Source organism: Entelurus aequoreus, linkage group LG17 (genome assembly GCF_033978785.1).
Source record: "Entelurus aequoreus isolate RoL-2023_Sb linkage group LG17, RoL_Eaeq_v1.1, whole genome shotgun sequence".
In the NCBI taxonomy this organism is placed as follows: Eukaryota; Metazoa; Chordata; class Actinopteri; order Syngnathiformes; family Syngnathidae; genus Entelurus; species Entelurus aequoreus.
In genome coordinates this window covers 27,334,833-27,360,880 of record NC_084747.1, presented here as the reverse complement: position 1 = coordinate 27,360,880, position 26,048 = coordinate 27,334,833, and the positions used below count along the sequence as shown (strand labels likewise).

The 26,048-nt window shown below is 41.6% G+C and overlaps 1 protein-coding gene across 3 annotated transcripts in view; it reads right to left on the bottom strand.

Moving 5' to 3' along the window:
- zgc:162952 (PKc_LIMK_like_unk domain-containing protein) overlaps positions 1-12,822 on the bottom strand; it is an 80,846-nt gene extending 68,024 nt beyond the window's left edge. For 2 of the 3 annotated variants that reach the window (XM_062024188.1, XM_062024190.1), the window contains exon 1: positions 12,682-12,807. The gene's annotated coding sequence lies outside the window, so the exon portion shown is untranslated. Of the gene's footprint in view, positions 1-12,681 lie in introns of all 3 variants that reach the window. The other variant, XM_062024189.1, reaches the window with a different exon arrangement.
- Positions 12,823-26,048: the final 13,226 nt, after the last annotated feature.

The window sequence follows — 26,048 nt, the reverse complement described above, 5'->3', positions numbered from 1 at the left end:
TACACTCTATACATTGCTAATGTGGTAAATGACTATTCTAGCTGCAAATGTCTGCTTTTTGGTGCAATATCTACATAGGTGTATAGAGACCCATTTCCAGCAACTATCACTCCAGTGTTCTAATGGTACAATTTGTTTGCTCATTGGCTCAGAAGGCTAATTGATGATTAGAAAACCCTTGTACAATCATGTTCACACATCTGAAAACAGTTTAGCTCGTTACAGAAGCTACAAAACTGACCTTCCTTTGAGCAGATTGAGTTCCTGGAGCATCACATTTGTGGGGTCAATTAAACGCTCAAAATGGCCAGAAAAAGAGAACTTTCATCTGAAACTCGACAGTCTATTCTTGTTCTTAGAAATGAAGGCTATTCCATGCGAGAAATTGCTAAGAAATTGAAGATTTCCTACAACGGTGTGTACTACTCCCTTCAGAGGACAGCACAAACAGGCTCTAACCAGAGTAGAAAAAGAAGTGGGAGGCCGCGTTGCACAACTGAGCCAGAAGATAAGTACATTAGAGTCTCTAGTTTGAGAAACAGACGCCTCACAGGTCCCCAACTGGCATCTTCATTAAATAGTACCCGCAAAACACCAGTGTCAACATCTACAGTGAAGAGGCCGCTGCGGGATTCTGGACTTCATGGCAGGGTGGCAAAAAAAAGCCATATCTGAGACTGGCCAATAAAAGAAAAAGATTAAGATGGGCAAAAGAACACAGACATTGGACCGAGGAAGACTGGAAAAAAGTGTTGTGGACGGATGAATCCAAGTTTGAGGTGTTTGGATCACAAAGAAGAACGTTTGTGAGACGCAGAACAACTGAAAAGATGCTGGAAGAATGCCTGACGCCATCTGTTAAGCATGGTGGAGGTAAAGTGATGGTCTGGGGTTGCTTTGGTGCTGGTAAGGTGGGAGATTTGTACAGGATAAAAGGGATTCTGAATAAGGAAGGCTATCACTCCATTTTGCAACGCCATGCCATACCCAGTGGACAGCGCTTGATTGGAGCCAATTTCATCCTACAACAGGACAATGACCCAAAACACACCTCCAAATTGTGCAAGAACTATTTAGAGAAGAAGGAGGCAGCTGGTATTCTATCTGTAATGGAGTGGCCAGCGCAGTCACCAGATCTGAACCCCATTGAGCTGTTGTGGGAGAAGCTTGACCGTATGGTACGCAAGAAGTGCCCATCCAACCAATCCAACTTGTGGGAGCTGCTTCTAGAAGAGTGGGGTGCAATTTCTCCAGATTACCTCAACAAATTAACAGCTAGAATGCCAAAGGTCTGCAATGCTGTAATTGCTGCAAATGGAGGATTCTTTGACGAAAGCAAAGTTTGATGTAAAAAAAATCTTATTTCAAATACAAATCATTATTTCTAACCTTGTCAATGTCTTGACTCTATTTTCTATTCATTTCACAACGTACGGTGGTGAATAAGTGTGACTTTTCATGGAAAACACAAAATTGTTTGGGTGACCCCAAACTTTTGAACGGTAGTGTATATACATTATATACATACACATACACATTATATATATATATATATATATATATATATATATATATATATATATATATATATATATATATATATATATATATATATATATATATATATATACACACACACACACATACGCATAGCCTAGCCTATTATTTGCGCACTATTGACTAGTGACAAACCAAAAAACCAAAGAATCACTTAATGAGGTGGGAAAAAAAATACTACAATGTCAGCTAAAGACTTGCAAAAATCTCTGGCACATGCTAACATAATGTGGATTAATCAACAATAAGGCAAACATTAAACAAGAATGGAGTTCACAGGAGGACACCACGGAAGAAGCCACCGCTGTCAAAGAACAACATTTGCTGCACGTTGGGATTTGCAAAAGAGCACCGAGATGTTCCACAGCACGACTGGTAAAACATTCTGTGGACAACCGAAACCAAAATGGAGTTTTTTGGAAGAAAAACACAACACTATGTGTGGAGGAAACAAAGGCGCAGCACACCAACATCTAAACCTCATCCCAACTGTGAAATATGGTGGAGGTGGCATCATGGTTTGGGGCTGTCTCAGGGCCTGGACGGATTCCTGTCATCGACAGAAAATGAAATTCCCAAGTTTATCAAGACATTTTGCAGGAACACTTAAGACCATATGTCAATGATCCAACAAAGTAAATCAACAACAGAATGGCTTAAACCTTCTGGAGTGGCCCAGTCAGAGTCCTGACCTCAACCCGATTGAGATGCTGGGGCATTACCTCAAGAGAGCAATTCACACCAGACCTCCCAAGAATATTGCTGATCTTACACAGTTTTGTAAAGAGTCAAAGTCCAAAAGTCCGCCAGACCATTGTGCAGGTCTGGTCTGCAAATACAGCCAAATGAGGTTGTTGCTGTCAAACGAGGGTCAACCAGTTATTAAATCCAAAGGTTGACATACTTTTTCCACCCTGCACTGTGAATGTTTACATGTTGTGTTCAATAAAAAGATTAAATAGATTTTTTGGTGTGCAGTATTCGTTTAAGCAGACTGTTTGTTTGTTGTTGTGACTTTGATGAAGATCAGAACTAGGGCTGGGCGATATGACCTTTTATTAATATCTCAATATTTTTAGGCCATGTCACGATACCTGATATATATCTCGATATTTTGCCTTAGCCTTGAATGAACACTTGATGCATATAATCACAGCAGTATGATGATTCTATGTGTCTACATGAAAACATTCTTGTTCATACTGCATTAATATATGCGCATTTTAAACTTTCATGCAGAGAGGGAAATCACAACTAAGTCAATTTACTAAAAGTGTATTTATTAAACAGTTATTAAGCAGTGGCACAAACATTCATGTAATTTCCAAAACAGAAAGTGCAAGATTGTCAGACATTTCAAAACAAGCTTTTAGTGCACTTTTGTGCATGATGTCACTAAGATGACATATCAAAACAACACTAAATTAAAGTGCACTTTTTCTACAGAACGCCAATACAATATTTTAAAACAAACAAAGTGCACTTTTGTGCATGATGTCACACAAGATATTACAATAACTGTCAAATAAAAATGAGCTGCATAATAGCAAATCAAATAGTGTATGTCCTTCGCTATGTGGTAGGTTACTGTGGACGTTATCTCCTTCTGTTATTGACTTTTTTTTTTTCATACAGTGTTAATCTGGAAATGGAAGACGCCAGGCTCAATCGGGTGAGTGTATTTTGTGGGTGTGGCACCGGCCGAGATGTTGACATGCAGAGTTTCAAGCACTCTTCATTCTCTAGCGGGTGACAAATTAGCAGTACTGCTACTTTTTGTAGCAACACTTTTACCGCATGCTTGACATATTACGGTTGTCTGTTCAACATCTTCCCGCTTGAAGCCACACCACCGCCAGACGATGGACCCTGTCCTGTTTTTCTTGGGAATTAATTCTTCCTCCTTCATTTGTTACCAGATTTGCACCTTCTCTCTCTCGTATTACCACTCGCACCGCTCCGCTAGCACCACAGCTAACGTTACCCATTCCGCTACCTCTCTGCTCGGCGAGGGTGTATGAAGTTGCACGTGTGACAGTATGTGACGTATGTAACAAGGGGCGCTTGTTTTAGGTCTCTGTGAGAAGGAGAGACAAGAAAGAGTGAGAAGAGCATGTAGTGCAATGCCCGCAGCTAAAAGCAACTGCGTGAGAACGTATACTCGAATATCACAATATAGTCATGGGTAGAGCGGCCGAGCCAGAAACCTGAGAGTTGCAGGTTCGCTCCCCGCCTCTTGACATCCAAATCGCTGCCGTTGTGTCCTTGGGCAGAACACTTCACCCTTGCCCCCAGTGCCGCTCACACTGGTGAATGAACGATGAATGATGGGTGGTGGTCGGAGGGGCCGTAAGGGCAAACTGGCAGCCACGCTTCCATCAGTCTAACCCAGGGCAGCTGTGGCTATGAAAGTAGCTTACCACCACCAGGTGTGAATGAATGATGGGTTCTCACTTCTCTGTGAAGCACTTTGAGTGGAGTAGAAAAGCGCTACATAAATCTAATCCATTATTATTATTATTATTATTATTATTATTCTATATCGCACCGAGACAAACCCGCGATATATCGAGTATATTCGATATATCGCCCAGCCCTAATCAGAACACATTTAATGTGCAAATTATGCCGAAATCCAAGTAATGCCAAAGGGTTCACATACTTTTTCTTGCAACTGTATATGCAAATATACATACAAACCCCGTTTCCATATGAGTTGGGAAATTGTGTTAGATGTAAATATAAACGGAATACAATGATTTGCAAATCCTTTTCAACCCATATTCAATTGAATGCACCACTGCAAATAATAATTAACTTAGAATTTCATGGCTGCAACACGTGCCAAAGTAGTTGGGAAAGGCCTTTCCTTTTAACAACACTCAGTCAACGTTTGGGAACTGAGGAGACACATTTTTTAAGCTTCTCAGGTGGAATTCTTTGCAATTCTTGCTTGATGTACAGCTTAAGTTGTTCAACAGTCCGGGGGTCTCCGTTGTGGTATTTAAGGCTTCATAATGCGCCACACATTTTCAATGGGAGACAGGTCTGGACTACAGGCAGGCCAGTCTAGTACCCGCATTCTTTTACTATAAAGCCACGTTGATGTAACATGTGGCTTGGCATTGTCTTGCTGAAATAAGCAGGGGCGTGCGTCCATGGTAACGTTGCTTGGATTAAGTTAAAGTTAAAGTACCAATGATTGTCTCACACACACACTAGGTGTGGTGAAATGTGTCCTCTGCATTTGACCCATCCCCTTGATCACCCCCTGGGAGGTGAGGGGAGCAGTGGGCAGCAGCGGTGCCGCGCCCGGGAATCATTTTTGGTGATTTAACCCCCAATTCCAACCCTTGATGCTGAGTGCCAAGCAGGGAGGTAATGGGTCCCATTTTTATAGTCTTTGGTATGACTCGGCCGGGGTTTGAACTCACAACCTACCGATCTCAGGGCGGACACTCTAACCACTAGGCCACTGAGTAGGTGGCAACATATGTTGCTCCAAAACCTGTATGTACCTTTCAGCGTTAATGGTGCCTTCACAGATGTGTAAGTTACCCATGTCTTGGGCACTAATACACCCCCATACCATCACAGATGCTGGCTTTTCAACTTTGCGCCTATAACAATCCGGATGGTTCTTTTCCTCTTTGGTCCGGAGGACACGACGTCCACAGTTTCCAAAAACAATTTGAAATGTGGACTCGTCAGAACACTTTTCCACTTTGTATCAGTCCATCTTAGATGAGCTCAGGCCCGGCGAAGCCGACGGCGTTTCTGGGTGTTGTTGATAAAGGGTTTTCGCCTTGCATAGGAGAGTTTTAACTTGCACTTACAGATGTAGCGACCAACTGTAGTTACTGACAGTGGGTTTCTGAAGTGTTCCTGAGCCCATGTGGTGATATCCTTTACACACTGATGTCGCTTGTTGATGCAGTACAGCCTGAGGGATCGAAGGTCACAGGCTTAGCTGCTTATGTGCAGTGATTTCTCCAGATTCTCTGAACCCTTTGATGATATTACGGACCGTAGATGGTGAAATCCCTAAATTCCTTGCAATAGTTGGTTGAGAAAGGTTTTTCTTAAACTGTTCAACAATTTGCTCACGCATTTGTTGACAAAGTGGTGACCCTCGCCCCATCCTTGTTTGTGAATGACTGAGCATTTCATGGAATCTACTTTTATACCCAATCATGGCACCCACCTGTTCCCAATTTGCCTGTTCACCTGTGGGATGTTCCAAATTAGTGTTTGATGAGCATTCCTCAACTTTATCAGTATTTATTGCCACCTTTCCCTACTTCTTTGTCACGTGCTGCTGGCATGAAATTCTAAAGTTAATGATTATTTGCACAAAAAAAAATGTTTATCAGTTTGAACATCAAATATGTTGTCTTTGTAGCATATTCAACTGGATATGGGTTGAAAATGATTTGCAAATCATTGTATTCCGTTTATATTTACATCTAACACAATTTCCCAACTCATATGGAAACGGGGTTTGTACTTCAATATCACTAATCCTTGTCTCCATGGAGACAAATCAAGTACGATTATTTCAAGTACCAACCCTGTAGTGCGTGTGATAGCTCTACATGCTTCACTTCACACAGCAGCACATTGGAGCCATAATAGTGGATGAGTATAAACGTATCTATAGTTGACAAAGTCAACACAAGATTTCATTATGTCCTATCATTAAGACAACCATATTAACTTTGAACACACTGATCACATGTGAATGAAGGGCATACTCAGTCAACAGCCATACATGTCACACTAAGGGTGGCCGTATGAACAACGCCAACACTGTCATAAACATGTGCCATAGAGTGAAACCACACTAAACAACAATGACAAAACACATTTTGGGAGAATATTTGGACCACAGCATAAACACTACAGAACAAATTCCCAGAATTCTCTGCAGCACCATCTCTTCCGGGACGCTACAATATAAACAAACGCCATTGGTGGATCTGCACCTAACATCCACTGTGATGATACCAAGTACAATAGCGTATCTAGTCGATACTACTATGATTACATCGATATTTTTTATCATCTTAAAATCTTTTTTCCTTTTTTTACAATTCATATTATGTTTATAAACTCAGGAAATATGTACCTGGACACATGGGGACTTTGAATATGGCCAATGTATGATCCTGTAACTACTTGGTATCGGATTGATACCCAAATTTGTGGTATCATCCAAAACTAAGCTAACAATAGCGTGCTTACAGTTAGGATTAGTGAAGCACCAAATGAGGAGTATACCTGCTAAATTATCTAAGAAAATATAGCATGCTAATGTTGGCATGCTAAAATGCTAACTGTAACATACAACAAGTAACACAAATGTATTACTCTGAGGTGTGTAAACTACCTGAAAAAGGTGTTCAAAAATGCTAGCCTGCTAACGTAAGCATGCATCAAGTACCAAAATATGACTCAGGTGTTAGCTTAAAAAAAGCTAGCATATTAACATCAGCATGCTAACTGGTATCATTCGTCAAGAAAAAGTGTTTGACGCTGAGGCTGCAAAACTAGCCAAAAAGCTAGCATGTTAATAACAGAATGCTAACAATTGTGCCGCGGTACATTAAATCAGTGTTTTTCAACCTTTTCTGAGCCAAGGCACATGTTTTTCATCGAAAAAATCCAGAGGAACACCGCTAGCAGAAAACATTAAAAAATGAAACTCAGCAGCCAATATTGACAATAAAAAGTCGTTCTCGCAATTGTTGGATATGAATTTGAACCATAACCACCCATGCATCACTATAGCTCTTGTCTCAAAGTACTGTCACGACCTGTCACATCACGCCGTGACTTATTTTGAGTTGTTTGGTGTTTTCCTGTGTGTAGTGTTTTAGTTCTTGTCTTGCGATCCTATTTTGGTGTTGATTGTCATATACGGATGTACTTTGTGGACGCCGTCTGCTCCGCACGCTGTAAGTCTTTGCTTTCGTCCAGCATCCTGCTGTTTACTTTGCAGCCAGTTCAGTTTTAGCTTCGTTTTGCATAGCCATCCCTAAGCTTCAATGCCTTTTCTTAGCGGCACTCGCCTTTTGTTTATTTTTTGGTTGAAGCAGTAGATACCTTTTTACCTGCACGCTGCCTCCCGCATGTTGTGATCAGGACAAACCGTGTTCCCGACATCTATAAAGCAATTAGCTACCTGCTACCACCTACTGATATGCCGAGCTCCAGACAGTACAGACACTCAACAACGGCACATTATTTGCGGATTATAATTACTGGTTTGCATAAAATATGTTTAACCCAAATAGGTGGAATTACGTAATGTCCCACGGCACACCAAACAGTATCTCATGGTACACTAGTTGAAAAACACTGCATTAAATAAATAGCTAGGGGCCACAAATGGCCCCCGGGCCACAGTTTGGACACCCCTGTGCTATTGTGACAAATATAACAGGCTTCCCATAAGAATGCCAATGCTAATAGCTAGCGAGATTGGTTTCTACGAATCGAAAATATAGCACGCTAATGTTGGCATGCCAAAATGCTAAATGTAACATACAACAAGTAACACAAATTTATTATTCTGAGGTGTGTAAACTACCTGAAAAATGTGTTAAAAAAGGCTAGCCTGCTAACGTAAGCATGCATCAAGTACAAAATGTGACTCAGGTGTTAGCTTAAAAAAAGATAGCATATTAACATCAGCATGCTAACTGGTATCATTCGTCAACAAAAAGTATTTGACGCTGAGGCGTATACCTGCAAAACTAGCCAAAAGGGTAGCATGTTAACAGAATGCTAAAAATTGTGTACCGTGAGATTATGTTATTTCACCTATTTGGTTTAAAAACATTTTTTGCAAACCAATCCGCAAATAATGTGCCGTTGTTGAGTGTCCGTGTTGTCTACAGATCGGCAGAGTAACCGTATAATACTCTTCCATATCAGTAGGTGGCAGCTGGTAGCTAATTGCTTTGTAGATGTCGGGAACATGGTTTGTCCTGATCACAATATGTGGGAGGCAGCGTGCAGGTAAAAAGGTATCTAATGTTTAAAACAAAAATAAACAAAAGGCGAGTGCCGCTACTAAACTAAACTAAACTAAAACTGAACTGGCTGCAAAGTAAACAAAAACAGAATGCTGGACGACAGCAAAGACTTACAGCGTGTGGAGCAGACGGCATCCACAAAGTACATCCGTACATGACATGACAATCAACAATGTCAACACAAAAAAGGATAGCGTCCGCACAACTTAAATACTCTTGATTGCGATAACAAAGCAGGCGCGGAGAATAGCGCTCAAAGGTAGACATGAAACTGCTACAGGAAAACACCTACAAAACAGGAAAAGCCACCAAAAATAGGAGCGCAAGACACTACACACAGGAAAACACCAAAAACTTCAAAATAAGTCACGGCGTGATGTGACAGGTCGTGACGGTACACCTACTTTGAGACAAAAGCTATAGTGATGCATGCTTGGTTATGGTTTAAATTCATATCCAACAATTGCGAGAACGTTTTTTTATTTGTCAACATCGGCTGCTGAGTTTCATTTTTTCAATGATTTCTGCTGGTGGTGTGCCTCCGGACTTTTTTTTATGAAAATAATGTGCCTTGGCTCAGAAAAGGTTGAAAAACACTGCATTAAAATTAGAGATGTACGATAAATGCTTTAAAATGTAATATCAGAAATTATCGGTATCGTTTTTTTTTATTATCGGTATAATTTTTTTTTTTTTTTTTTTTTATTAAATCAACATAAAAAACACAAGATACACTTACACCAACCCAAAAAAACTCCCTCCCCCATATACACTCATTCACACAAAAGGGTTCTTTCTTTCTGTTATTAATATTCTGGTTCCTACATTATATATCAATATATATCAATACAGTCTGCAGGGATACAGTCCGTGCTGCTGGTCCACTAATAGTACTAACCTTTAACAGCCCTTTGAGACTTTTGTGATTTAGGGCTAAATAAATAAACATTGATTGATTGATTGATTGATTGAACCTTTAACAGTTAATTTTACTAATTTTCATTAATTACTAGTTTCTATGTAACTGTTTTTATATTGTTTTACTTTCTTTTTTATTCAAGAAAATGTTTTTAATTTATTTATCTTATTTTATTAATTTTTTTAAAAATGACCTTATCTTCACCATACCTGGTTGTCCAAATTAGGCATAATAATGACTGCATATATCGGTATCGGTTGATATCGGTAATTTTTTTCTGTCTTGCCTCTGGTGAGGGCGGTCGCATCTTTCTCCGCTCCCTCCTTCCCTGCTTGCTCTCTTTGTTTTTTGTCTTGTCTGAACTATTTTGAAGCCTCTTTTCTTGAGCTGTCCTCAAATCTAAACATCAAAATGAATTTGATCAACTGGACTCTCGACGCAATTGACACAGTCTTTTCGACAAGGAAAAGAGGCTCGGGGGAGCCTGGCTGCCCTGATGGAACCATTGCTGCGGGGTACGTGAGAGATTCCTGGAATACTTGGAGAATCATGTGCCTCTCAGTCCTTTCCATCGAGGACGTGGAAGACATCTACCTATTTGGAGCTGTGATCGCAGGGCATTTGCTGATTGGGCTGGGCATTGCTCTGGTGTATCGTCAAATTCGGAAGACGATGGCAGCCACTCAAGGGGCCAACAGGCTGTTCAACGCAATGGAAGGATTGGGTCGTGCTGTGGGATCACAGACTGGAGCGATTGCTGATTTGAATCGCAAGGTAGATTCCATCTTGATGATGTTACAGAAAGAATAAATTGGAATTGTCAGAGCCAGCATATAGAGCAGGAATGTCATTGTTTTGACTGCTCGAAGAAAAAACAACATCTTAATCTACGATTTGACTCCCTCGAATGGCCTTGAGGAACAGGCTGTTTGAAAACACTCCCCCGAGGACTCCTCAAAGATGGACGCTTTTGACCTTTCCCTTTTTTTCAAAAGCACCTGGGTCGGACTCTTGAACTCTTGAACTCTTGGGGCCGGCCTCGGCCCATAAAGACAATCCAACATCTCACCCAAGTTAATTGGGCATACATGCACGCACATACCCCTCCCCAAATCAACGCCTTCACCACTGCTTTATTCCTCCGGGGTTGTGGGGGCTGAGCAGCGCTCAACAGCAGCTGCTGGCCTCCAAGGTCCTGTTGGATGACTCTGTTGCGAGTTGTTGTGATTAAATGTACCTTGTTTATGTGTGCCATGCTATGTGAGGTTTTTTTCCTCGGACTCAGTCTGGACCATTCCTGAGGGTCCAGCCTCAGACTGATATTTTTTTTTACTTCCCCCCTCCCCCAATGTCACCTTTTTCCCACCTTTTTAAGGAGCGCCTAAGTGAGGCTGATCCGTTGGCGGTCCCGTCTTGTCTCCCTGTAACGTATGTCTGCTCTTAGCGGGATTGTGCCGAAAATGTAATTTCAGTTCTTATGTGTCTTGTACATGTAAGAATGGACAATAAAGCTGATTGATTGATTGATTGATTGATAAAGGCCTACTGAAATTAGATTTTCTTATTCAAACGGGGATAGCAGGTCCATTCTATGTGTCATACTTGATCATTTCGCGATATTGCCATATTTTTGCTGAAAGGATTTAGTAGAGAACATCGACGATAAAGTTCGCAACTTTTGGTCGCTGATAAAAAAGCCTTGCCTGTACCGGAAGTAGCGTGACGTCACAGGTTGTGGAGCTCCTCACATCTGCACATTGTTTACAATCATGGCCACCAGCAGCGAGAGCGATTCGGACCGAGAAAGCGACGATTACCCCATTAATTTGAGCGAGGATGAAAGATTTGTGGATGAGGAAAGTGAGAGTGAAGGATTAGAGGGCAGTGGAAGCGATTCAGATAGGGAAGATGCTGTGAGAGGCGGGTGGGACCTGATATTCAGCTGGGAATGACTAAAACAGTAAATAAAAACAAGACATATATATACTCTATTAGCCACAACACAACCAGGCTTATATTTAATATGCCACAAATTAATCCCGCATAACAAACACCTCCCCCCTCCCGTCCATATAACCCGCCAATACAAATCAAACACCCGCACAACACACTCAATCCCACAGCCCAAAGTACCGTTCACCTCCGCAAAGTTCATACAGCACATATATTTCCCCAAAGTCCCCAAAGTTACGTACGTGACATGCACATAGCGGCACGCACGTACGGGCAAGCGATCAAATGTTTGGAAGCCGCAGCTGCGTACTCACGGTAGCGCGTATCCAACTCAAAGTCCTCCTGGTAAGAGTCTCTGTTGTCCCACTTCTCCACAGGCCAATGGTAAAGCTTGACTGTCATATTTCGGGAATGTAAACAATGAAACACCGGCTACGTGTTTGTGTTGCTGCAGCCGGCCGCTAATACACCGCTTCCCACCTACAGATTTCTTCTTTGCTGTCTTCATTGTTCTTTAAACAAATAGCAAAAGATTCACCAACACAGATGTCCAGAATACTGTGGAATTTTGCGATGAAAACAGACGACTTAATAGCTGGCCACAATGCTGTCCCAAAATGTCCGCTACAATCCGTGACGTCACGCGCAAACGTCATCATACCGAGACGTTTTCAGCAGGACATTTCCCGGGAAATTTAAAATTGCACTTTACTAATCTAACCCGGCCGTATTGGCATGTGTTGCAATGTTAAGATTTCATCATTGATATATAAACTATCAGACTCCGTGGTCGGTAGTAGTGAGTTTCAGTAGGCCTTTAGTTGGACAATATCGGAGTATCGGATATCGACAAAAAAGCCATTATCGGAAATCCCTAATTAAAATAAATGACCCCCGGGCCACAGTTTGAACACCCCTTGTGCTATTGTGACAAATACCACAGGTTTCCCATTAAGAATGCCAATGCTAATAGCTAGCGAGATTGGTTTCTACGAATCGATAGAAGAAATATAGTCAGGAATAACTGAACTGTAACACCTTACGGCTGTTAAATGGATTTGGAAGCATTTTGGGTAATGAGCTAGCTTACCTGGCATTTTTTGGGGGGGGGGCGGCGGGGTAGTCACGTGACCATCACGTGACAAACACTTTTCACTTAAAAGTGTTTGTCACGTGACGGTCAAGGAGTTAAATAAGGAGTCGTGTACTCACCTCAATGCGGGAGAAGATAATAACTTGAATTATTGATGATGAATCCACAACAGGAGGCAGCGATGTTGTCTCTCTCACTTTGCCGGGAAAGTAGGCTGTCGCGCGGGTGAACGTCTCATGTTGTCCCCGGGAGAACATCCATCAACACGACTAACACAAACAGGCTGGGACGCCACTCCTCCCGCCGTGCGGGTGCGCGCGCGCGTCCGCGAGAACTGTTGCATTGTCGGGAGTGGGCGGATGGATGCAAATGTCGACACTAGCATCGACACCGATGGCAGTGTCAGTATTGGATATAGAATGGTATCGCATGTTATATGTATAAATATGTTTTTTTCTTTATTTATCACAAATACTGTGGGTTTGTTTTTTTTTCACAAATATGTTGTTGTTGGTTTTTTTTTCACAAACATATTTATTTTTTTACAGAGGTTTTTTTCCCCACAAATATGTTTTTTGATTCCAAAAATTGTTTCTAAAAAATGTGTTTAGTTTTCACAAATACGTTTGTATATTTTTTCACAAATGTTTTTTTCACAAATATTTTGTTTGATTTTCACAAATCTGTTTTTATTCTCCACAAATATGTCGTGTAAATTATTTACAAATAGTATTTTTTTATTTCCACAAATATGTATTTAAAAATGTTCAAAATCATGTTTGTTTGTTTTTTTCCATAAATAGGCTTTTTAAATTCACAATTTTTTTGGTGTTTATTTTTCACAAATAGGTTTTTATATTTTTCACAAATGTTTGTTTCACAAATATTTTGTTTTTTCACGAATCTGTTTTTATTCTCCACAAATATGTCGTTTAAATTATTTACAAATATTTTTTTATTTATTTCCACAAATATGTTTTTCTAATGTTTTACAATTATGTTTTTTATTTTTCACAAATGTTTATTTTTTTACAGAGGTTTTTTTTTGCCCACAAATATACTTTTTAATTCCACAATTTTTTTTGTGTTTATTTTTCCACAAATACGTTTTTATATTTTTTCACAAATGTTTGTTTCATTTTTACCGACATGTTTTTATTTTTCACAAACGTTTTTTTCACAAATATTTTGTTTTATTTTCACGAATCTGTTTTTATTCTCCACAAATATGTTGTGTAAATTATTTACAAATAGTTATTTTTTTTATTTCCACAAATATGTTTTTAAACTTTTTCACAATTATGTTTTTTTATTTTTCACAAATATGTTTTTTATTTTTCACAAATAGGATTATTTTTTTACAGAGGTTTTTTTTTCCACAAATATGCTTTTTAATTCCACAATTTTTTTGTGTTTATTTTTCACAAATACGTTTTTATATTTTTTCACAAATGTTTGTTTTATTTTTACCAACATGTTTTTATTTTTCACAAATGTTTTTTTCACAAATATTTTGTTTTATTTTCACAAATCTGTCTTTATTCTCCTCAAATATGTTGTTTAAATTATTTACAAATATTTTTTATTTTTTATTTCCACAAATATGTTTTTCAAATTGGCAGCACGGTGGCTCAGGGGTTAGTGCATGTGCCTCACAATACGAAGGTCCTGAGAAGTCCTGAGTTCAATCCCGGGCTCGGGATCTTTTTCTCCCCGTGACTGCGTGGGTTCCCTCCGGGTACTCCGGCTTCCTCCCACCTCCAAAGACATGCACCTGGGGATAGGTTGATTGGCAACACTAAATTGGCCCTAGTGTGTGAATGTGAGTGTGAATGTTGTCTGTCTATTTGTGTTGGCCCTGTGATGAAGTGGCGACTTGTAGAAATGGATGGATGGATGTTTTTCAAATTTTGTACAATTATGTTTTTAATTTTTCACAAATACGTTTATTGTTTTACAGAGTTGGGTTTTTTTTTCCATAAATATGCTTTTTAATCGGGTAGCACGGTGGAAGAGGGGTTAGTGTGTCTGCCTCACAATACGAAGGTCCTGGGTTCGATCCTGCGCTCGGGATCTTTCTGTGTGGAGTTTGGATGTTCTCCCCGTGACTGCGTGGGTTCCCTCCGGGTACTCTGGCTACAGAGGGTTTTTTTCCCACAAATATGCTTTTTAATTCCACAATTTTTTTGTGTTTATTTTTCACAAATACGTTTTTATATTTTTTCACAAATGTTTGTTTTATTTTTACTGACATGTTTTTATTTTTCACAAATGTTTTTTTCACAAATATTTAGTTTTATTTTCACGAATCTGTTTTTATTCTCCACAAATATGTCGTTTAAATTATTTACAACTATTTTTTTTTATTTCCACAAATGTTTTTCAAATTTTTCACAATTATGTTTTTTATTTTTCACAAATATGTTTATTTTTTTACAGAGCTTTTTTTTTCAACAAATATTTTTTTTGATTCCACATTTTTTTTCACAAAAATGTGTTTATTTTTCACAAATATGTTTTTGTATTTTTCACAAATGTTTTATTTATTTTTGATAAATGTTTTTTAAAACATTTTTTACAAATGTTTTTATTTGTATTCTTCACAAACATGTTTATTTTTGTTTTGTTTTTTATTTAATTTTACAAAACTGTTTTGTAATTTTTCCACAAATATGTTTTTAATTTTTGACAAATATTTTAATTTTTTGACAAATATCTTTATTTTTGACAAATATGTTTTGTATGTTTCTAATTTTTTTTTCCCACAAATGTTTTTATTAAATGTTTTTTTTTCACAAAAGTCTTTCGAATTTTTTGCAAATGTGTTTTTTTTTATTATTCACAAATGTTTATTCTTACAAATAATATATATATATTTTTTCACAAATGTTTATTTCTATAAAGGAGTTTTTTTATTTTTCACAAATATGTTTATTTTTAAAAATAAGTTTATTTTTCACAAATGTTTTTTGTTTTTTTTCACAAGTACGTTTTTTCTTTTTTTTCTTTAGTGATTTGTTGTTTACGTTGTTACATTATTGTTGTATTGCAAAGGTGTCCAAAGTGGGCACTGGGGGCCATTTGCGGCCCGCAGTTCATTTTTTATCGGCCCGCGGCATATTTTAAAAATACTATTACAAAAAAGAAACAGAAAAAGAGCAAACATGTGAAATGTAACTGGAAAAGTTGCAATATTAACTATATTAGACACAAATCTGCCATGCAGTTTTTGGTATTGCTCAAAAAATAATAAAAATGTATAATTGACGAATAGATCTGAAGTTGATTTTGACATTTAAACAATGAAAGTAAAATAATATATATTGATACGTGACTTAAATTTAACACTTTTATAAATGGGGGCCTTGTCAAGACATGTATTAAGTCTGATTTTTTTTTATGTCATTGTTTAAAAAATAAGAAATTAATCAAATTCAATGTTATGAATTATTGACCTATTTAAAGCTTCAATTACTTCAAGTCAAATATTCCACTTTGAAATATGTTTTGCCCCACGACCCCGAAAGGGACAAGCGTTAGAAAATGGATGGATGGAAATATGTTTTGGGGAAATATTACATATTTTGACATAAAAAACAGGGTTTCCTTTGACAAAAAGGGCATAAAACTTTAAAAAAAATAAACTCTATCAATGGTTAATAGATCTGAAATTGCGCTATGGTGCAGGATCTCCTCCCCAACACAGAGGTGACACTCCACCCTTTTACGGGCGAGAACCATGGACTTGGACTTGGAGGTGCTGATTCTCATCCAGGTCGCTTCACACTCGGCTGGGAACCGATCCAGTGAGAGCTGAAGATCCGGGCCAGATGAAGCCATCAGGACCACATCATCTGCAAAAAGCAGAGACCTAATCCTGCAGCCAGCAAACCGGATCCCCTCAATGCCCAGACTGCGCCTAGAAACTATGTCCATAAAAGTTATGAACAGAATCAGTGACAAAGGGCAGCCCTCACAGAAAACGGATCCGTCTTACTGCCGGCAATGCGGACCAAGCTCTGACACGATCACATAGGGAGCGGACCGCCACAATCAGACAGTCCAATACCCCGTGCTCTCTGAGCTCTCCCCACAGGACTTCCTGAGGAACACGGTCTTAAGCCTTCTACAAGTCTACTAAACCATGTAAACTGGTTGGGCAAACTTCCATGCACCCTCAAGGATCCTGCCGAGAGTATAAAGTTGGTGCACAGTTCCACGACCTGGCCAAAAACCACACTGCTCCTCCTGAATCCGAGGTTTGACTATCTGGCATAGCCTCCTCTCCAGCACATCTGAATAGACTTTACCGGGAAGGCTGAAGAGTGTGATCCCATGATATTTGGAACACACCCTCCTGTTTCCCTTCTTAAAGAGAGGAACCACCATCACGGTCTGCCAATCCAGGGGTACCGCCCCAGATGTCCATGCAATGCTGCAGAGTCTTATCAACCTCGACAGCAACCACAGCATCCAGAGCCTTAAAGAACTCCGCCGGATCTGAGCCACCCCCGGGGCCCTGCCACCGAGGAAATTCTTAACAACCTCAGCCCCAGAAATAGGAGAACCCACCGTGAGTCCCCAAGCAGTGTTTTCCATTGGAAGATGTGTAGGAGGGATTGAGGAGGTCTTCGAAGTATTGCTTCCACTGATCCACAACATCCCCAGTCGACATCAGCAGCACACCATCCCCACCATATACGGTGTTGACAGTGCGCTGCTCCCCCCTCCTGAGGCAGCGGATGGTGGTACAAAATCGCTTTGAAGCCGTCCGGAAGTCGTTCATGGCTTCTCTGAACTCCTCTTTTGTCCGGGTTTTTGCCTCTGCAACCGCCAAAGCCGCACACCTCTTGGCCTGTCTGTACCTGTCCGCTGCCTCCAGAGTCCCATGAGCCAAAAGGACCCGATAGGACTCCTCCTTCAGCTTGACGGCATCCCTCACCGGCGGGTTCTGGGATTATCGCCACAGCAGGCACCGACCACCTTGCGGCTACAGCTCCGATCGGCTGCCTCGAAAATAGAGGCATGGAAAATGGTCCACTCGGACTCAATATCCTGCGCCTCTCTCGTAACATGTTTTCAAAGTTCAACCGGAGGTGGGAATTCAAACTCTCTCTGACAGAAGACTTTACCAGACGTTCCCAGCAGACCCTCACCAAGCGTTTGGGCCTGCCAGGAATGTCCGGCATCCTCCGCCACCATCGGAGTTGACTCACCACCGGTTGAAAGCTCCGCCCCTCTCTTCACGCGAGTGTCCAAAACTTGAGAGCCCAAATACGATAATACAACCACAAAGTCGATCATCGAACTGTGGCCTAGGGTGTCCTGGTACCAAGTGCACATATGGACACCCTTATGTTTGAAGATGGTGTTTGCTATGGACAATCTGGGAAGAGCACAAAAGTCCGATAACAAAACACCACTTTGGTTTAGATCAGGGCGGCCGTTTCTCCCAATCACGCCTCTCCAGGTCTTACTGTCGTTGCCAACCCTAAGTCCCCCAGTAGAACAAGAGAATCACTGGAGGGAGCACTTTCCAGTACTCCCTCTCGAGACTCCAAAAAGGGCAGGTACTCTGAACTGCTGTTTGGTGCGTAAGAACAGGCAACAGTCAGGCCCCATCCCCTCACCCGAAGGTGGAGGAAGCTACCCTTTTGTCCACCACTCCAACATGCAGGTTCTGAGCTACGGGGTAACAAATATTGCCAAACCTGCCCGTCGCCTCTCACTGCTGGCAACGCCGGTGTGAAAGAGAGTCCAGCCCCTCTCGAGAGGACTGGTTCCCGAACCCTTGCTGTGCGTCGAAGTAAGACCAACTAGATCTTCACTACCTCGCGCACCACCTCAGGCTCCTTCCTCTCCAGTGAAGTGGCGTTCCACGTCCCAGAGCTAGCTTCTGTAGCTGAGGATCGGACCGCAAAGGGCCCGGCCTTCAACTGCCGCCCAGCTCTCAGAGCACTCGACTTCTATACCCCCTCTTATGGGTGGTAAGCCCATTGGAGGGGATCTCCATGATGCCTCTTCGGGCTGTGCCCTGCCAGGCCCCAGGCCCTCGCCATCGAGCCCCCCCTCCAGGCCTGGCTTCAGGTGGGGGGGGGTGCCCGGTGACCCGCGTCCGGGCGAGGGAAACTTTGGTCCTCGAATTCGGATGTGAATCTACCTTTTTGTGCAGCCTACATATCGTTAATAGGATCAAAATTTCAGCTTTTTATCATTACATTACATTTTTTTGTCCTTCTGGGCCGCACTTTGGACATCCCTCTTCCAAAAGGATTCCAACGACCGACAATGTTAGATTTTGCTCAAACAATTTTATTCAATAAAAGGAAAATACATTTGTACATCTTATTGCCTAAAACCTTTTCCCGCTTTTATTCTAAATTACAATCATGGTCAACAAAAAATAATAATTCAATTATTTTAGAAAAGTTAACATAAATGATCAGTATTGGTATCGGCACCTTTGCCCAAGTTTTCCCCAGCAAGAATGACTATTGTTTCAAATTTAAACTCTCATGCAAGGACAATATGAATAAACAAAGGCAAGAACTGAAAAATACCCGTCTCATCACGCCAGTGTCGATGCGATACGGACAGTCGCCTTGATATCAATGCTGTGGATATTTGGGTCCAATTACTGAAGCAGAGATTCAAGCCTGCAGACAAATGTTTGGTGACTGAAACGGATTAGACTCTTCGAGAAAATACATGTGTTGATGAGATGTGTCTAGACAACACAGCACACGGTTGGAGGGGTGTGTGTGTGTGTGTGTGTGTGTGTTCTTGTATTTCTACACTTCTTGAGACATCAAGAAGGAAAAGTACCTTCCATTTGAGGACCGGTGAACTAGTTAGGACATAAATCATAGTCCCAATACGGAAAACCATTACATCTAATAAAGAATGGCTCATTTGCACCCCTGGGTGTGAAATCTATCAAAACGAGGGTGGTCCCAAAAAGGAGGGATTTTTCAAATTGACTGCGTGTCGGTTTTAAAAGTGCTCCCCCGTCTGGTCAACATATAAAATGACAAGTGTGGACAAGTCGCCACCTCATCACAGGGCCAACACAGATAGACAGACAACGTTCACACTCACATTCACACACTAGGGACCATTTAGTGTTGCCAATCAACCTATCCCCAGGTGCATTCCAAAATTAATTAAAAAAAAAAAATGTATATAGAGACATACTGTAATAACTTGAAGTGAATAATGAAGATGAAAAACCAATTACAAACAAAAAATAAAAAAAATAAAAAATAATTAACCTAAAGCAGTCTTTTCCTCACAATGTGTCGACTTTTTTTAAAATAAAATTGGGAACAATTTCTCATATTCTTTCTGTTTCTGTAATATTGCAACATTTTTTCGTGAAATTATTACTTTTTAATGTAAAATTATTACTTTTTAATGCAAAGTGGTGACATTTGTCATCAAAAATTCTGACTTTTATCCCAATATTGCCAATTTTTTTGGTTGTTCTCGTAAACTAGTGACATTTTTTGAGCAAAATGATGACTTTTGTCATAATTTTGCCAAGTAAAATTCAGATTATTATTATAACATTGCCAAAATGCTAGTTTTCTTATAAAATTGTGACTTTTGGTCGAGTAAAATTACGACTCTTTTCATAACATTGCCAAAATGTTAAGCTTTTCTTGTAAAATTGCCACTGTTATCGAGTAAAATTCCAACTTTTATCATAATATTGCACAAACGTTCAGTTTTTCTTGTAAAATTTGGACTTGCGTTGAGTAAAATGACGACTTTTATTGTAATACTGCCAGAATTCTAAGTTTTTCTTGTGAAATTGTGACCTTTTTCTTGTGAAATTCCAAATAATTTTTCACAACAAGCTGTTTTATATTTGCATAGTATGTATATATTATTAATGTTGTAAATACTAATCTTTATATATCTAGAAAGGGTGGTCCTAAAGAGGTAGGCATTATTCGGAGGTCTCAAGAAGGTAACAAATACAAGAGTGTGTGTGTGTGTGTGTGTGTGTGTGTACGTTCTGGCAATGCTTACTTAATGGGGACGTCGCTCTGTTTACAAAGTCACCTTTAGGGGACCTTTGACGCATACTTGCCAACCTTGAGACCTCCAATATCGGGAGGTGAGGGGTAGGGGGGGGTTGGGGGCGGGGGGCGTGGTTATTTACCGCTAGAATTCACCAACTCGAGTATTTCATATATATATATATATATATATATATATATATATATATATGTATATATATATATATATATATATATATATATATATATATATATATGAAATACTTGACTTTCAGTGAATGAAACCTTTTTAAATAATAGTCGGATCCATTCTGAAGATGCCTAAGTGATTTTTAAGCTTTGGCCCATAAAACATGTTTACTGGTTAGTTTGAGTGTGAGACATTTGCACAGCAGCCCCCTCATCGGGCTGTAGCTGGTACTGCACTCGCTGTTCTGCTCATATCCCTTCCGTGATTAGTTATCACTTCCACCTGGTCCCCATAACGAAGGAGGTTTGACTGCAGGAGATGTCGGCTGATGGGACACGGAAATAAGCTGTTTAAACCAAAAGGTGCAATTTGTTCATAACCAAGTTAAGCCAAAAAATGAGGTAAGGTAGTTGCGTCTTGTGAGTTAGCATAGCACGATAACTAATTCGATCTGATTCGCTGGAGAAGCTAAGATAAGCTAAGTATAGCTCGGAAAATAAGCATGTTTTATCAATATATATTTATATATTTTACTACAAAGAGTTAAGGATGTATTTTTTGGGGGGCACCTTAGAGAAACTTTACCAACAGGTGCATTTAATTAAGAACAGAGGTCCCCCAAACTACGGCCCACGGGCCCGCCAGCGTCCAAAATCAGGCCCGCGGGAAGTACCAAGTATAAAAAAATTTTTTTTTAAATTTAAAGAATAATAATAATATTAGTTTTTTATGTCTTTTCTTATCCACTTTGTACCGCTTGCTACTCACGGTGTCTCCTAGCCGCTCAGGCAAATCATATTGTCTAAAAATGCATTTTCACATCGATAACGTGACATCATCGCGCGCGCGGAAAGTGCGCTATATACACTACCGTTCAAAAGTTTGGGGTCACCCAAACAATTTTGTGGAATAGCCTTCATTTCTAAGAACAAGAATAGACTGTCGAGTTTTAGATGAAAGTTATTTTTTTCTGGCCATTTTGAGCATTTAATTGACCCCACAAATGTGATGCTCCAGAAACTCAATCTGCTCAAAGGAAGGTCAGTTTTGTAGCTTCTGTAACGAGCTAAACTGTTTTCAGATGTGTGAACATGATTGCACAAGGGTTTTCTAATCATCAATTACCCACTCGACATCCATTGCTTTCGGTCTCCCCTAGAGGGGGGGGGGGGGGGGGGGGGCTGGGGGGGGGGGTACCCACATATGCGGTCCTCTCCAAGGTTTCTAATAGTCATTCACATTGACGTCCCACTGGGGTGAGTTTTCCTTGTCCGTATGTGGGCTCTGTACCGAGGATGTAGTTGTGGCTTGTACAGCCCTTTGAGACACTTGTGATTTAGGGCTATATAAATAAACATTGATTGATTGATTGAATTAGCCTTCTGAGCCAATGAGCAAACACATTGTACCATTAGAACACTGGAGTGATAGTTGCTGGAAATGGGCCTCTATACACCTATGTAGATATTGCACCAAAAACCAGACATTTGCAGCTAGAATAGTCATTTACCACATTAGCAATGTATAGAGTGTATTTCTTTAAAGTTAAGACTAGTTTAAAGTTATCTTCATTGAAAAGTACAGTGCTTTTCCTTCAAAAATAAGGACATTTCAATGTGACCCCAAACTTTTGAACGGTAGTGTATATCTAATATACAGTATATCTATATATATAAATATATATCTAGATATATATAAATATATATCTATATATATATATATATATATATATATATATATATATATATATATATATATATATATATATATATATATATATATATATAGATATATATATATATATTAAATACATATATATATCAAATATATATATATATATATATATACACACACACATACAGCCCGGCCCCCGGCCAAATTGTTTTAACCCAATGATGCGGCCCTTGAGTCAAAAAGTTTGGGGACCCCTGATTAAGAACATCAGCATTGCTCCTAGGAACCTTTTGAATCACTTTGTGTTGCTTTTTTTGTCATTTGTGTAACGACCTGGTTGCATCGTGGTGCGAGGTTGTTCTCCCAGGAATGCAGACGGCTTCGGACACAGCGTGCAGGTGGGAAAATTATTTATTTCAGCAAATAAATCAGACAGGAAAAAACAAAAACGTGCTCATAGCACGGAAGACAAAAAACAAAGGGACTAGCGTGGGAGCTAGCAAGCAAAAATAATATAGCATGAAAGCTAGCAGGAATCAAAGTGGTCGTTAGCTGTTGCATAAAAGCAAACTAGCAAGCCAGGCCGAGTGAGGCCCGGGCAAAGACTAAGACTAAATAGCTCTCTGATTAGCGCACGGGCAACAGGTGCGCGTCCCGAACGCTAACCAGAGGCAGGTGAGCACATACTGCCGTCATGGCAACAGAAACAAAAACAAGGTGCTGAAAACACACGTGACACTAAAAAGTAAACAAACTGTGATCCGAGCAGCGGATCCTAACAGTACCCCCCCTAAAAGGACAGATTCCAGATGTCCCTTGAAAACAAAAAAACAACTGGAACCCAAAAAAAACAAGCAATAGTTCATGAGTCAAGGGCGGGCGGAGGAAGGACTTGGTGGTGGGTCGCCAGGCCACGTGTCCCCGAATCCACCGGGGAAGGGTCAGGTGGCGGCGGCGAATGGAACACCGCCGCCGCTGGCGAGGCGGGCGACCACGGAAAGGCCACATTTGTGGCCGCCGAGAAGGTGGGCGTGAGTGGCGCCAGAAGTTCAGCAGCCTCTGAGTCCTGCAACAAAGTCTTGGGTGTCGCTGCTGTTTGCGCCACTGGCGTCCCTTCACTGACCTCGAGGGCTGCATGCGGGGCCCTGCTTTCCGCTTGCGCAGCCGGACCACTCGAGGTCGCAGTGACGACGATAAGGGCGAGGAAGGTGGCGGCGCCCTGGGAACCCACCGGAGACGAGGAGAGAGCAGACGTCGCCGTGGAAGCGGTAGGCGTCGTCGTCGCCGTGGAAGCAGGAGGCGGCGTCGTCGCCGTGGCAGCAGGAGGCGGCGTCGTCGTTGCCATGGCAGCCGGAGCAGGAGGCGGTGCTGGTGCGAGAACCAGCCGAGGAGTTGGTGCTGGTGCGAGAACCAGCCGAGGAGCTGGTGCTGGTGCGAGAACCAGCCGAGGAGCAGGTGCTGGTGCGGGAACCAGCCGAGGTGCAGGTGCTGGTGCGGGAACCAGCCGTGGTGCAGGTGCTGGTGCGGGAACCAGTCGTGGTGCAGGTACTGGTGTGAGAACCAGTCTTGGTGCAGGTTCAGGAACCTGTGGTGGAGTTTGATGTGGTGGAGCTGGTGCTAGCTTAGGTGCAGGTGGCCTAGCTGGCGGTTGCGGCTTAGCAGGCCGAAAAACCGGTGGTGGCGGCCGGGCAGGTGGTTGCGGTTTAGCACGCAGACGGACTGGTGGCGGTGGCCGAGCAGGAGGTTGCGGCTTAGCCCGCCGAAGGACAGGTGGTGGTGGCCGGGCAGGAGGTTGCGGCTTAGCACGCCGAAAAACTGGTGGCGGTGGCCGGGCAGGAGGTTGCGGCTTGGCTGAGTGTAGTTGTGCCACCCCACTAGCACCGCTCCCAGCACTAGCCCCCCCCCTCAAGAAGCGGATACCAGACGCGCTCCTTGCGGTTTGGAACCGTCTTCAAGGGTGGGTGGAGGGAGGTCAGGAGGGGGGTATACTCCTCCCCTTTAAAATGTCCAAAATGTCTATTCTCACCCCCCACCTGAGATTGGGTGGGAGCACAAGGGAAAAAAAGTCTGTGTAGTGGGCGGGGCAATAGACACTGGGGGTGGAGATTGAGTCCTGGAGGACATTGACAAACCAGGTGAGCGGGTTTGTGAAAAAATGTCCTGATAATGTTTTATTTTAGAATGAAAGTCCTTCGGAAGCGGCTGACAAAAAAAGAGTAGACGATGGAAAAAAATAATCTTGAATTTTGACGTCATCTGAAGTGGGCGGAGTTACCTCATCAGGGGGCGCAAATGGAATGACGTCATTGTTGCCGCTGTCCATGTGACTGACAGCCCAGTCGGAAAAATGTTTGGCGAAGTGATCAATTGGGTTGCCAAACATCTGAGGAGGGGTAGCTTGGGCTGAATGTAGCTTGCTGTGTACCGGTGGAGGAGTCTGAGGGAGTGGCGCGTCTTGGCAGCGAAGTGAAGACCTCTTGGGCGGCTTCCGTCTTCGCTGACGCGTCCGGTACTGCGGAGGTGTGGCAATGTCCTCGGGCCAAACGGAGTGGATTGGGACCAGCTTTCCGTTAGGACCCCATAACAGGTCCTCGCGCTCCGAGGGGGAATAGCGAAGAGTCTCCGCCTCCATCGCTCGCAACACCATCCACGTACCTTCGTCCATCTCCTCCATCGTGCTCGCTGCGGGAGAACCTTTTCTTGCTGGATTGCTACTGTAACGACCTGGTCGCATCGTGGTGCGAGGTTATTCTCCCAGGAATGCAGACGGCTCCGGACACAGCGTGCAGGTAGGAAAATGATTTATTTCAGCAAATAAATCAGACAGGAAAAAACAAAAACGTGCTCATAGCACGGAAGACAAAAAACAAAGGGACTAGCGTGGGAGCTAGCAAGCAAAAATAATATAGCATGAAAGCTAGCAGGAATCAAAGTGGTCGTTAGCTGTTGCATAAAAGCAAACTAGCAAGCCAGGCCGAGTGAGGCCCGGGCAAAGACTAAATAGCCCTCTGATTAGCGCTCGGGCAACAGGTGCGCGTCCCGAACGCTAACCAGAGGCAGGTGAGCACAATCTGCCGTCATGGCAACAGAAACAAAAACAAGGTGCTGAAAACACACGTGACACTAAAAAGTAAACAAACTGTGATCCGAGCAGCGGATCCTAAAAATTTGGACTGGTTTATAGTCAAAGTAGCTCTAATTTAATGCTAATTAGTTGTCTGTAAGGACTTCTAAGAAGTTATATGTATAGATATGATCGATGGACATTGGAAATTTAGGATATTTTAAAAACCTCACATTGATTTTGTTTCACACATTTTAGATGAAAGACAGATGTCCTGGCTCAATAAGTCCTCCAGCCTGTGACAGCACAACAGTAGACCACATGGACTTGGACATAAACAGCATAACACCTGATGTCACTGGAACAGAGGAATACTGCTCAAGTCAGGAAACAATTGACACCATAGTTGTTTGTGCTCCCCTCAAAAAACATGGAAAAAGAGTTTACAACAAAATACATTATTGCTTGTATTGCAGTAAGCCTTATGCCAAGATGGCAAGGCATCTAGAAAGTGCACACAAAAACAGATTGGAA